This window comes from Prionailurus viverrinus, chromosome D3 (assembly GCF_022837055.1).
Source record: "Prionailurus viverrinus isolate Anna chromosome D3, UM_Priviv_1.0, whole genome shotgun sequence".
NCBI classification, from domain to species: Eukaryota; Metazoa; Chordata; class Mammalia; order Carnivora; family Felidae; genus Prionailurus; species Prionailurus viverrinus.
This window is the reverse complement of record NC_062572.1, coordinates 6,802,040-6,816,223: the sequence shown is the minus strand read 5'-3', so window position 1 is coordinate 6,816,223 and position 14,184 is coordinate 6,802,040. Positions and strand designations below refer to the sequence as shown.

General features: G+C 54.5%; 1 protein-coding gene across 13 annotated transcripts in view; it reads right to left on the bottom strand.

Annotated features, from left to right (window-relative positions):
* The window catches only part of PITPNM2 (phosphatidylinositol transfer protein membrane associated 2), a 145,299-nt gene extending 132,593 nt beyond the window's left edge, over positions 1-12,706 (bottom strand). For 12 of the 13 annotated variants that reach the window (XM_047826726.1, XM_047826729.1, XM_047826732.1 and 9 more), the window contains exon 1: positions 12,638-12,706. The gene's annotated coding sequence lies outside the window, so the exon portion shown is untranslated. The remainder of the gene's footprint in view (positions 1-12,637) is intronic. The other variant, XM_047826728.1, reaches the window with a different exon arrangement.
* Between the last annotated feature and the right edge of the window lie 1,478 nt (positions 12,707-14,184).

Below are 14,184 nucleotides of genomic sequence, written 5' to 3'. Positions count from 1 at the left end.
GGCCTCAGGTTTCTCATCCGTACGATGGGGTTACGTGCAGAAGGCTGTGGAAGACCTGGCACAGAAGAGGCGCCCCAAGAACTCAGTCACTTGGCTGTCTGCTGGGTGGTATTTTTGTCGGTAGGCTAGCCTGAGAACTTGCCACTGAACTCCCCACATTAGCTGTTAGCTGGCAGTTCACACACACTGAGCACCCCCCACCACCACCTCACTCTCAATCTGTGTGAACTTCCACTAATCACACACACTCAGCCTCGGTTTACAATCCAAGCAATCTGCAACATGGATCACAGCTTATGATGCCTAGTACGATCTTGACTCTATTATGGCTAATTTTAAAAGGCCTTCAAATGCTCAAATAAAGCACAACGTATGCGGCTCCTCATTAGCCACCCAGCCTTAGGTTAATAATTAAGCATCCTTAATTGGCAGATATGGAAATGTACAGCACAGCTTCCTAGGCACCGCTGCACACGAAGCTGGCCCCAGCCTGGTCATGGATTTCCTAAAGCAGCTCATAAAGCTAATTCACATCAAAAGTTAATTAGCCTAATGAAGGCAAGTGTGACTTAGTGAATTCCAGACTGACTTTCTGCTCTGACTCAGCCACCCCAGGAGGCTGCCTGCCGATGTCATCCTCCTGGCTTTGATTTCCTGAAGCAATGAAGGAGCGGCCCCGGGGATGGGGATGATGCTTCAGGAGGCCGTGCGACTGGCACTGCTATCAGCGAGGCATCAGCGAGTGCTCTGAAAGCCACCAAGAGGCAGGACCCACAGCCACCCCCTTCTGGAGCTGGCTCTCTGGAACCTCTGCCAGGGAGAGAGACTTCCGGCAAGTGGAAGTCACAGGTGACCCCAGATGGGTGGAAGGCCAGGCACCACCGGGCCTCATGCCCCTCACTAGGAAGACAGTGGCATGACAGTCCCCCATGCCACACACAGCTGCATCCACGTAGCACCCCTAGAAGGGAGCATCTCCACCCATCGGATGGATACAGAAACCAAGGCACAGAAAGGTCCAATTGTCCAAGGCCAGAGCCCTCGGAAAGAGTACAACTCCTGCCTCCGGACCCCCGGGCCCTCCTAGTTCAGCTGTCTTTCACTGTTCCCATCCAGAGTCAACACCTCACTGGCCCAGAATCACAACGCAAGTGTCTCCTTCACCAGATGTATGGATAAACCCATACAGTGGAATATGACTCAGCCATAAAAAAAAAAAAAAAAAAAAAAAATGCAGTTCTGTCTCAATCTACAACATGGGTCAACTGTCAGGGCACTGTCTTAAGTGAAATAGGCTGGTCACAAAGGGACAGATCCTGTATGATTCTACTTACGTGAGGCACCCAGAGGAGTCGGGTTCCTAGAGACAGAAAGTAGGATGGTGGGCACCAAGGGCTGGGGGAGGGGACTGGGGAGTCAGTGTTTCATGGGCACAAGTCTCTGCTTGGGGAAGGTGAAAGCGATCTGGAGACGGACGGTGGTGGCAGCTGCAGTGTGAAGGCACTTACTGCCACAGAACCGTTCACTTAAACACGGTTACGACGGTAAACTTGATATTATATGTATGTTACACACACAAAACAAGGAACGAAGTTCTGACTTTTGTTTCAACGTGAAGGAACATCGAAAACATTATGTTTCTGTGAAAGAAGTCAGACGTGAAAAAGGTCACACACAGGGGCGCCTTGATGGCTCAGTTGATTGAGCATCCAACTCTGGCTCAGGTCATGTTCTCACAGTTCTTGTCGGGCTCTGTGCTGACAGCTCAGAGCCTGGAGCCTGCTTCAGATTCTGTGTCTCCCTCTCTGCCCTTCCCCCTCTCCCTCTCCCTCTTCCTCTCTCTCTCTCTCTCTCTCTCAAAAGTAAATAAACATTAAAAAAAAAAAAAGAAAAAAAGGAAAGAAAAGAAAAAAAGAAAAGGTCACGCATTGTAGGACTCCTTCTATATGGGACGCCCAGAATAGAAAATCCATAGAGACAGAAAGTAGATTAGTTGTGGTGGGGGAAGGGGCGGGGTGTTTCCTTCTCGGGTAATAAGAAGGTTCTGGAACCAGACAGAGGTGCTGATTGCACAGCCTTCTGAATGTACTATCTGATACTGAATTGTACACTTCAGAAATGGTTAATTATATGTTCTGTGAATTTCACTTCAATTTACAGAAAGGAAAGGGAAGGAAAGGGTATCCTGCGGCCCTTCCTGCCTGCTCCCATGTGCCACACAGGCTGGAATCTCCATTTTCCTTCAGGATCCAAGCCTGAGCATAGCCAGAGGCTTGAAATCCTTCTGGGTTATTCCAAGCACCAGAAAGGATTTCAGTGGAAGCAAGAAAACTCAGGCAAGCAGGTGGGCCAGGCCACCTTCCCCATGTTTCATTCAGAGATTCTGTGAACCCCTTTTCCAAGTTCAGCACAAGGTGAGGCACGCCAAAACGAGGTAACTCGGCCCCTGCCCTGAGCCGCATGGGTGGCTAGGACACCTGGGCCCAAGAATTACCGCAAGGGGGGACAAGCTCCAGGGGCGTATCTCCATCGGGAGCAAGGACCCAAACCTGCCACTCTGGACATACACCTCTAGGCCTTCTGGGAAAAGCAAACCCTCATACCTCTAGGTGAAGGGACCCTGATCTGAGCCAGAGGCTCCTGCGTGGACCCACCTCCATCAGCCGCGCTCCTTCTGGCCCAGGGGCCATGGGCCCTTCCGCTCTCCCCACTCCCAGGAGTGCGGACACACTAAGGAAGGCAGGTGATGGTGGTGCAGGGAGGAGACACAAAGCCTATGCACCTCCCCTCCTCCTCCTCTACCTGTCTTCCTGCTGCACTCCTAACATGGCCACTCTGGTCCCTTCTCTTTCTCTAATGAGCCACAGAGTGAGGAAAAGGGCAGCAGCAGAGCAGGAAGAGGGGACAGACAGAGTCCAAGCTGACCCGGACTCCGGTAAAAATCCAGGCTGGATGGTTAACGGGTCCTCCCCCTTCCCAACAAGCTCACTCTGAACTGTGCCCTTTTTAAAAAAACTGCCTGCCCCACCCCTGATGAGGGAGCATAAGGCAGGCGGAGGGCAAAACACAAGCTAACAACACCCCCCCACCCCCCCCCCGCCCCCAGGTGGCATATGTGTGAAATTCCTTGGACACTCCTGGCTGCCCAAGAACAAAAGAAAGGGGAAAACCAATGGTTAATTGACAGAGATCACAGTCATACAGGACATGAGTCTCCATCGGGTTTACAAACATCTTAGTAAATTACAAGAAAAGGCAATCCTATCAGTAGCCTAATCTCTAGAAACCGGTAGACTCAGTTTCCCCGGAGCCCCGGTATCAACTTCCCCTCCATAGTGATGTGGGAACAAAGACAAGAAGGAAATGGCAGGTAAAATTAAATTTCCTTATAACCTGCAGCCCCATTGACAAACACTTGAAGCAAATCCAGAGTATAACATTTCTCCAGGAACCCCCTACTGTCCTAATGTTAATGCCTCACTAGAGGGAAAACAACCGTAGCCTGACAATAGCAAGGCCTCTGGCATCTCAGGAGTTGTTAGCATATCAAAGTCCTTCTGGAGGCCTCCCTTTTGACTTTATTCCCCAACTTCACAGTATATGAAGCCCCAGCAGGGCTCTTCCTGCCCACGGGTCCTGTCCTTGTGCTTTAATAAAATCACCTGTTTGCACCAAAGACATCTTCAAGAATTCTTTCTTGGCTGTCAGCTCCAGACCACCTCACCATCACCCCAAAACTTCATCACCCCCACACACAGGGGTTGACCAGCCATCACTCTCCTAGGAATGCTGTTCTCATTTGAGGAGGGAAACAAAGCACGAGACATACCCAGTGGCCCAAGGCCCTGCTTCGGGGTCTCTGATCGGGAGCCTCCCAGGTGCACAGCTGGAGACATCAGGGCCCGAATCTGTAAACAGCCATGACCTCAGAGCCTGCTGTCTCAGGGAATCCGCCTAAGTTTGTGGAGCTCTGTAGCCTCTTTGAAAAGCAAAAGCTACAGGGGTGCCTGGGTGGCGCAGTCAGTTAAGCGTCCGACTTCAGCCAGGTCACGATCTCGCGGTCCGTGAGTTCGAGCCCCGCGTCAGGCTCTGGGCTGATGGCTCAGAGCCTGGAGCCTGTTTCCGATTCTGTGTCTCCCTCTCTCTCTGCCCCTCCCCTGTTCATGCTCTGTCTCTCTGTCCCAAAAATAAATAAAACGTTGGAAAAAATAAAAAATAAAAAAAAAAAGAAAAGCAAAAGCTACATAACAAACAGAAAAGGAATTCTGTTTTTCCCCTCTGGGGGAAAAAAAAAAAAAAAAGGAAGAAGGAAGGAAGGAAGAAAAGAAAAAAGGCGAGAAAATCACATACGGACCCAAAATGAGAAGCCCTCTGCACTGTTCAGACTGAATCAGATCAGGAATACTGATGGGACATGACACCACAGCAAGGGCGTGTAACAGACGTGACTGAACATGAACACGGATGTGAGGAATCCGGACCTGGCGAGGTCAACAGTGAGCTTCCTCTGCAGTTGGCCCAAATCACAACCTCTCTGAGTTATGGTGTCCCCATGTGTGAAACAGGGAAGGTGGAAGCTCAGGGTGCCAATTCATGACCCCTCTGAGCCTCAGTTTCCTCACCTGGCAAACGGGCACAGCAGCACTTACGTGGGTCAAATGAGGCACGGTGGGTAAAAGCACCGTGTGTACCGCAGGGTATTATAAAAAGGTGGATAAACAAGAAAGGCCCCTTCACCTCTGGACCCTACAGTTGCTGCCTCTCCCAACATGGTCGTCAGGCCCTGCGTCACGACCAGCCACTGTGCCAGGCACTAGGTTCAAAGACAAACAAGCCAAGTCCCTCAGCCTGCGGAACAGCTGGGCCAGACCAGGGGTTCCCACTGTGGTTTCGAGAGGGAAGAGCCTTCTCCTGGAGCAGGAATCTCGGTATCTGGAAAAGTCCATAATTAAAGGTCGACCTAACTGGGTACGAGACACGTGCCATTATTAGCCTAAACCCTCCAAACACCAGTCCTGCAGCTACCAGGCCACCAGGACAAACTTGAGTGAACTGGTTGGCCCAGAATTTATGAGCCGGCCTCCAGTTCACTACTGTGTCCTTGAGTCTCAATCCTGCTCCACGTCCAGCCCTAGGCTCTTAAGGTTTCAGGGAAACGGAAAGTCATTCCTCCACGCGGAAAGGTCAAACCCTTGGACTTGGTTTTTTCCAATGCTCCTTCCGGTTCATCCCGTCGTAAGATTCTGAATTCCTTTCTTCCCCCCCCGCTGGAAAGTCAGACAGAACATTCCTCGGGAAAGAGACTTTCTAGCCAGGGGAAATAACAGAGGTAAAAAGAAAAATGGGTGTAATTGAGTGCCGTAAGCCTTGGTACCCAGGGAGCGCGGGACGGACCAGGCTGGTCAGCAGTCATTACCGTGAACTCACGATGCTACGGTGAGTCACTGGAGGCTGGGAACCGGAATAAAACCAGCGTTCTCTAACACACACAGCACAGGACGGGAGCTCAGCTGCATACTAATGCAGGGATCTGTTAACCACCTCCCCTTGCTACTTCCCTGCAGCAAAGGCACGGGCTTCGGGCCTCGCCGCATCCAACTCCAAATTAATGAGCTCCTTTCCGCACGGGGTTAATACAGACCGTGCTCCGGACCAATTAAACAAGCCACTTCAGAACTTTGCTTCACTGTATTGGAAAATGTCACACACGCAGAGGAAAAATTAGGTCTCGGATTATCCACGTCCCTGGCTAAACCAGGGAGCGAGCTTTCAGAACTCTCCAGGCTTTTGTTATTAATGGTGTTTTAGCGTCGGGTTCTCCAACACATCAAACAAATTTCCTTTAAACTAGTAGTTACCGACTGCCACGGGGGAAGGGCTGCGGGCCTCCCACCTCCCAGATGGTTCAACCATAATAAACGTTTGGCCTGTCAGATGCACAACACTGGCGAACTAATTGAAATATGCTGCAAACCCAAAATAAATGTGAAATGATTGTTTCCCTACACGGTAGCCGCCGAATTGCCTTCGTGTCTGGCCCTGACGAGTGCTCCCCACCCGGCTCGGTGAGCCTCGCTGATGTGTGGTTTCCAAAGGACTTAAATGCTTTTTTCCATTGTGATTACCCAAGAGGGAAAAACTGTAATTGCAGAAAATGTTTGGGTTTTTTCCCCCCTCTCATGAAAATGCAAGTGAAAAGTCAACTCTTACAAAGTGCCAAGAAAAGCAATTAATGGGCCCTCCAGTAGGACGGAGGAGGGGAGTGGACGTGCTATCACAAAACCAGCCTTAGCGGAGCTTCCGGACCTCGGGGAAGCCCTGCCCCTCGGCCAACCTGTGCCCGAGTATTCTCCACTGAAAATGAGAATGGTCACCTTATTTCTACCCCACACACTCCCTCCCCCTCACCCGCCTCGAGATGGCCTCGAAAAGGGCTGCACAGGGACAGCAGGGGACAGCTGGCTGCACCTGCTGAGCTGGCCCTCCCTCTACCCCCCTCACTCAGGACCCTGGCGCCTGGTAAGCCCCCAGCGGGGGGCTGGATTCTTTTGTGGAATGAGGCCAGGTGAGCCCAGCAGGCTGCAGAGCCTGACTCAGTCCTGGCAGGGCAGCAGTGGGGAAAGAGCTGGCACCCTGCTCCACAGCACAGCCGATGAGTCAGCCAGGCCCTACAGAGGCCGCGGGGGGGGGGGGGGGAGCTCCCCCCACCCCCAGCTGCCCAAAGAGAAAAGGCCATCCATCCCCAGGAACCACCTCTGCAAAGGGAAACAGCCTCAGAGAAAAGAACGAGCAATCATCTGTATTACCTGCGTTCCAGCTCTTAACAGGGCACACGGGGCAAAACGTTTCTGGAAAGGTTCCCAGGAGGAACAAGGCCAGGATTTGAAGCCATAGGAAGCCCCACATTGGCCTGAAACACCTCCCTAAGAGGGTCATTCCTTTGGGTGAAGGACTACTCTCAGCTCCTCTCAGCAGAGAGCAGTTAGAGGGACCTACGGTAGGCTTGCTGACCCTCCCTTGTTGGGGGCGGGGTGCCCACAAGCATCTCCAGACAGCAGGCTTGTGGAAAGGAGAGGTGGGTGCACCTTCTGAAAGAGGGCACAGGGGAGCCAAAGGAGGGGACCTATGCCCGAGAACTCGTCCTTTTCAATGGCACCCGAAATAGCAAACACCAGAATCTGCAGCCTTAGCTTCCATTCCCCACGTACGTAGTGAGCACCAATGAGGTGCCCTGTGCTAGATGCTGGAGACACCACGGGGGGGGGGGGGGGGGGCGGACACGATGGCATGAATGGCAGACCAGGTCCCTGCACTGGGGGAGACACGAGGAGAAAAGAATCCCACCGCATGTGTGCCAGACGTGAGGAGGAAGAGCCACGAGGGAGCCGACCAGGGGTGGGTGCAAATCTCGGCCCCGCCCAGCTGCTTCTGTGAGCGCAAGCAGGTTACTATACCTCTCTGAGCCCGTTTCCTCTTTCTGTAAAGTTTGGGTAACAGTCCGTCCTTATCTCTGAGGAATGCTGTGGCACTCAAGTTGAAAGAAGCCATTGTGGAAGCGCTCTGTATACACAGGTCGTCCTCATTATTCACGGATTCCGTATTTACGAATTCCTTACTAACGTTACCATGTCGTGGTGCTGACGTGGACATTTGCAAACACGCGCAGGGCAGGGAAGGATTTTGAGTCGTCCAGTGTGTGTGATCCCAGCTGAGGCTGAACAAGGTAACACGCTGCCTTTTGTTTCAGCTCTAGGACTGTAAACGAGTGTCCTTTTTGCTTTCTATTTAGTGCCACGTTTTCTCACATTTTGGTGCTTTTCGTTGTGATTCCACCATGTGAAGTGGCCACGGGCCCAGTGTTGAATCACCAGCCCCCTGTTTCCGAGCAGTGATGGGCCTCACAGAGGAAATACCCATGTTAGATAAGCTTCATTCAGGTGTGAGTGTAACTGCTGTTGGCTGTGTTGTGTTAATGAATAACAGTATCTACTATATTAGGCATCTTTAAACAGAAACATACATAAACAAGGTGATGTACTGATCGGTGAACCAACGTGTGACCAGAGGCTCACAGGAACCTAGCCTGCCCTTCCCCTAGGGCAGCGGTTCTATGCTCCCTGATGTAGTGTTCGTGACACCTTATAGACGGAATGGCCGGGATTCAGGAGACTGGACTGTGTGCACAAGCGATGTATGATACATTATGAGTGGAAGTCTTTTGCTCTGCGGGGCTCTCATTCCCGCAGCCGCAGGTGGGCAGGTCCATACCCCGCCTATTACATGGCTCTGAGACAGGATCTGCCTCCCGGTCCCCCGAGTCCTGCTGCTGTTTTGGAGACTTTCTGCTCTTGCCCTGCACCCCGACTCCTGACCCCATTCCCACAACAGAAAAGCTTTGCGAAGGATGAGGGCCTTCAGCCAGGAGAGGATGCGAAACTGCTTTTTCCATGCTCTCCTCCAAGGCCGTTGCTTCGGGTTTTGATTTGTCTGTTACCGGAACCCGGCCTGTTGGTTAATTTTCTTCCCGTCCTCTGGCAAGGGCAGTTGTTAATATGAGTAATGAAAGCAAATGCCAGCTCTCCTCTCCAACAGCGCTCCCTGTGTCTCTGGCCATAAAGCTTGAGCCTGGGTTTGTCATGGTGTTTGCTGGGCTGGGTGTGAGGGAGTCGGCACCCCTTTACCCATTTGACAGGAAGAAAGGGCCAACGTGTGAGGCTGCCGCCGTCATCAGCCTTGCTAGTATAAAGAGCGAGCGCTGAGCTGGCAATCAGAGACCTGGGGCCCAGGCTGAAAGAGGGGTGTTGGGCAAGTCACTTCTCTTCTGCTGGCCTCAACTTCTAGTCTTTAACGGGGTGCAACTCTCCCAACTCCAGTGTTCTCAGGCACTCTGTCCAGGGCTAGAGACAGTGTGAAAAGGCATCACCCAGCCCCCCCCCCCCCCCTTTACCCTCTAGACCAGTCCTCTCCCTTCACACCCACACTTTTCTGGTGTGGCCTTTGTAATTAGACCCTAAATCCCACACACCTTCACAGGTGCTGTGGCCATGAAAACTCCACCTATTTGTCAAGGCCTTGTTCAAATCCTACCTCTTCCAGGAAGTCAGCCCTGATTGCCTGACCCAGAAAGGGCGTCTCCTCCTCTGTGCCTGCCATTTAAATATCTTTTTTTTTCTAAGATTTTTATTTTTAAGTAATCTCTACACCCAACGTGGGGCTTGAACCTACCACCGTGAGATCAAGAGTCGCATGCTGTACCAACAGAGCCAGCCAGGTGCCCCTGTGCCTGCCATTTAAGCAACAGTTAACACACACAACCTGTGTAACTTGTGGGGTACATCTCCCTAACCACACGGTGAGCCGGCCTAAATTTTAGGTGCAATGTTACTTATTGTATTTAACTCACTTTACCTGTCCTGTTTTCCAGAAACCTTTTGTGACTTACAAAGAATACAGATAGGTTTACACATAAACATACACACAGACACAAAGGAAAGTAGGAATAAATATGCTGACCACGAGGGTAAGTGAATACAATTGCTAGATGGAATAATGCATTGTACACCAAGCATCCTGGAAGCCAAGGAGAAAAGGTAACTGTAAATCAATTGAAAAGACTGCGTGGGCGGTACGGGGAGGGTCAGGTAGAACTGGGTACAAATCCAGAGAGCCTTTGGGCAAATCAGTTAATCTCCCTGTGTTTCCATTTCTTTCTCTGAGAAAATGGGGGAAGAACACTACTTACTAACCCCCGGGACTAACGAGGAAGCCCGTCACACAGTACGCACACACGGCATGTCTTTCCCCACCTTCCTTCTTGTTGTCAAAGGAAGTGGCAACCTAGTTTCTTGCTGGAGGCAAAGTTTGCCTGGCCCCAGATTCTAAAACAAAGTTTTCAAACAAGATTACGTAGGAAGCCTTGAGCAGAGAGGGGGTCAATGCCCCCTGTTCCAGGTTTTGGAGCAAACCAGACTGGGATTTGTCATGGCTCTATTTAACAACATCCCCAGGTACCCAGTAGAAGGTTAATAAACATCAACAGAATGAGCTACGGTGAAGCAAAGACCACTTGGTCACATCCGTGTCCCCCTGCACGGGATCCTGGTAAGCTGGTTTCAGAACGGCCGTCTGCCAAGGGGCTGACCTCACGTAAGCAGGGCCGAGAAGAGGCGTGCGAGCACATGACTGCTGGCTCTGACCACCTCCCCTGCCCAGAGCTAAGGCCTCACGAGTGAGATCCTTAGGACCCCTCCATTGCAGGGCACATGGCCCGGGGCATCTTTTTCAAAAGCAGCAAGGCAATGATCTTGAAGGACCAGCAGTTTCCTCTTCTAATCTCTACAAACGCTGCACATTCTCCATGAATAGCTCTTCTCAGAAGCCAAGTCGGAAAGACTTAACCGGATGGGATGGTTAGAAGCATCCGCTTGGTTTTAAAACTGGCCTCTAGATAGAGAGGAAGGAAAGGTGGATCCCCTGAGAATCTACAAGAAGTCAGCTTGGGACGAAAAGGGCTCCTGGCAGCATCCGAGCCAACTCCTCGACATTCACCCAACATTTTCCTGAGAGCAGACCATGAGCCAGGCACTGGGGGTACAGAGAAAAGCACTCAGCACCACTCCCCCAGGAGCTCAGTCTAAGTGGGGAGGTTGGGGGAGGGGGCGCCTATAAACAGATAACTGCTGTTCCACGCCGTGAGTCATACTGGGGTAGCACAAAGGTGGGGGTGATCCCCTTTACCTGGGGAAGGCCTGTAAAGACAAGCCTGGGTCCTGATAAGAGAAATTTGATAAGAGAGAAGGGAAGAGGCAGGGCCCAGATCCTGAGGGGCCCGTACTTGCAGAGGAATTTTCTTTCAGATTCCACAAGGACCAACCAAGACCAAGAGAAACCAAGTGTCTTAGTTAAGCTCGCACAGACACTGTGGGACAGACAGGCCTGGAACCTTGACCCGGGGAGTCCCATTCTCTGCCCCACTGCCTCCCGCCCACAGTGAGCTGTGGGAGGCCAGAGAGAAGGACCATCCCACGCTCACCACCCAGAGAACAGCAGAGCTCGTACTGTCCTAGTCATCTGGCGACTCACTCCCTACAAGAAAACAGCCCTACCTAACTCACGGTGTTTCTTTTGCAAAGGGAGAGGGCCGGGCATCTCTTCCGATCGGGGCGTACAGATTCTTAGCAGATGCAAAATAATTTCACTGCACCAGCCCAGGCGTTAGATGGCCTGCCCCCCACCCCCACCCCAGGCAAGCCGGGGTGGGGGCTTCTACTCCATCTAGAAGCTCACTGTGCCCAGGGTGCCAAGCCAGGCCGGAGGAACTGGGAATGAATCAAACTCCACTCCCATCCTCCAGGAGCTCACAAGCCAGCAAGGGGAGATAAGCCAGGCACAAAAAGTAACTAAAATAAGGCAGAGCGCGGTAAGAGCCACACAAGAGACATAAAATGCAATGACACTTCAGAACAGAGGCAGTCCCGCCGGGCGCTTGGGTGCTAGTCCAGGTCCAGATGAAGGAGAGGGGTCTACCCTATCAGCTCCAGGGACTCCCAGGTGGGCGCTGGGGTGAGAGCTGCTAGTGGACCAAGAAAGATGCTCAAATGAGGTCTCCTTTGAAGAATCCCGATTCTGCAGAGGGCGAAGCATGCAGGCCTGAGACTTCGCAGAAGTGCCCCAGCCCCTATGAGGCAGGGAGAGGAGTGTAGGGTGAGGAATCTAGAATTTCGATAAAGGGGCAGCAGGTCCACTGAAAGGAGACCGGGCTAGAGGAAAAGCCTTGAAATGACATTTGCGGAGCAAGCACATTGTTTACTTAGAATGCGGATTTGGGGTTTCTTGTGGGGGGTGGATTTACACATCATGGGGGAGGCGGGAAGTGTACCCCTCTCCCCCAAACAGCCATGAGCCCCAGACGAGAAAGGCTGGAAGGGGAAGCTGCCTGCTCTAACACAGCCGGCACGCCAGGTTACAACAGGAAAGGGAGACTCTCAGGATGCAGATGGGCCAGATTTTCCTCCAGCCTAAGGGGGAGCACCTTCTTCTAAGTTCTGGCCCCTCTCCGAGGGCCACGCCCCGTGCTTAGGCCCCACACAACCCACCGGGCCACAGCCGGCGCTGGAGGGCTGTCCGGCTGGAGGCGGGAAACCGCACAGGGCTGGACAGAGCGCTGTGCCCACCACTTCCTCCCGGCCCCTTCCTGGCCCTTCCTCAAGAGCGCGGGCCGGCCCGGACAGGCCCGGTGCTGCACACACACCTGCCCCCCGACCGCGGTGACACTTGTCACTGGGGGAGGGGAGTCCTCCGCGCCCCGGCCGCAACCGACGGAAATTCGGCAACTAGCATTTGGGGCCCGACCCCGGAGGGCCGGCGAGTCCCCGGGGGCCGGGCTCCGGGGCGACTTCCTGAGGCAGGGGTCCCCGCGCGCGCCACACCCTCCTCCCCGCGCGGGGCGGCCGGGCCCGGGTCTCCCACTTTCCCCCCCCCTCCCTCCTTCCTTCCTTCCCTCCCCGGCGGGCGGGCGAGCGGGCAGCCGGGGCCTCCGGGGTCGCCGCCCCGCGCCCGGCTCTCCGGGGGCCCGCCGCCGGCCCGAGGAGGGTCCCCGGGCCGCGCCGCCTTCCGGCCGGGCCGCGGCGACACTCACCCCGCTCGGCGCGGCCGCGGCTCCGTCCTCTTCGGCCCGCGCTGGGCCGCCGCCGCCCGCCTCACGCCGCCGGGGAGGCGCGGGCCCCGCGGCCCCGGCCCGGCCGGCTGCGCCCCGCGGCTCCGCGCGCCGCCGCCGCCGCCGCCGCCGCCAGCTGGCCCCGGGCGAGCGGCCGGGCCCCCGCGGGCATGCTCCCGGGCCGTCGGCGCGGGCGGCGGGCGGGCGGGCGCGCACGTGCTGGCCCCGCGGGTCGCGGCGGACGACGAGGCGGCGGCCGGCGGGGCGCGGGGCCGGGCGCGCCCGCGGACGGGGCTGGACAGCTCTACGCCGCGGCGCCGCCGTGCCCCGCGCGCCCCAGCGGCCGCTGCTGCCCGTGCGCGCCGGGCCCGCCTCGCATTCCCCCACTCGGCGGCGGGCCTGCGCCTCCGTCAGGCCGCGCGGGGAGCGGCGGCGAGTCCCGGCGAGGGGCCGCCCCCGCCCGCCCCGAGGGCTGGGCTCCGCCGGAAGAAACGCGGCAAACTTCGGGGGCCGACTCGCGGTCTCCCCGCCGCGGCCTGGGCTCGCCCCCCTCCCCTCTCCGGGGCGTGGGGGTCGGGGGGGGGGGGGGCTCGTGGCTCCTGCAACCGCGTCGGCCTTGCCCGTCAGACTTGTAACTGTGCTAGAGGAGCCAAGTGCATTTGCGGAAGGGCACGAGCGGGCTTGCGGCAATCGGCACCCTTAAGTAGCTTTTTTTTTTTTTTTAACAATCAAGTTCTTGAGGAGTAAGAGGACAAGTCTAGGGGAACAAAGCGCGTGCGACGTCGTGAAGCACTTGGAATGTTGTGGCCAAACCGGAGGTAGTTAACTGAGGCCCAAACCTAGATGCTGGATACTCCTATCGGTTTAGAGACCCGGTTTGCAGCGCACAGGCAGCCAGTTCTTTTCCACGACACCGAATACTTTCGCTCTGGGCTAAAAAGATGGAAAACGCCCCTTGGTCGTCAGAAAAGGTGGGAGTAGTAACAGCCAGAGGGTACGCCCGCAGCTCCAGCCCACCGACCTCAGAAGAAACTGGAAGAGGGTCAGAAATAGCTTCATCTTGATGATCCCTCCCGGTTGGACTCTCCAGTCGTAAACAAAGAGACCAAGAGGGTAGTGGGTGCAATTTAAAAGAAATCGTGAAGTGTGTATTTAGGCTGAGCAAGAATGGACTTGCTTGCCAAGATCTGAAGTCATAGAATTAAATGGGCACACCTAAAACCCAGCTGCCCTATCACCAAGTATATCACCTTCTGCAGTTGAAAGGAGTGCTTTCCTCTGAAAGGGCAAGTGCTAAAATTAAAGCAGTCCAAGACTCTGTTGAGACAGAGAGAGAGCAAAACCACCAAAGGCTGCTCATCCCCTTGGTCACTGTCAGAATTGGTGACTAGGCCAGGAAAGCCATCATTACAGAACTCTCCTTAAAATACCCATTTTAGGGGCACCTGGGTGGCGCAGTCGGTTAAGCATCCGACTTCAGCCAGGTCACTATCTCCCAGTCCGGGGGTTCGAGCCCCGCGTCGGGCTCT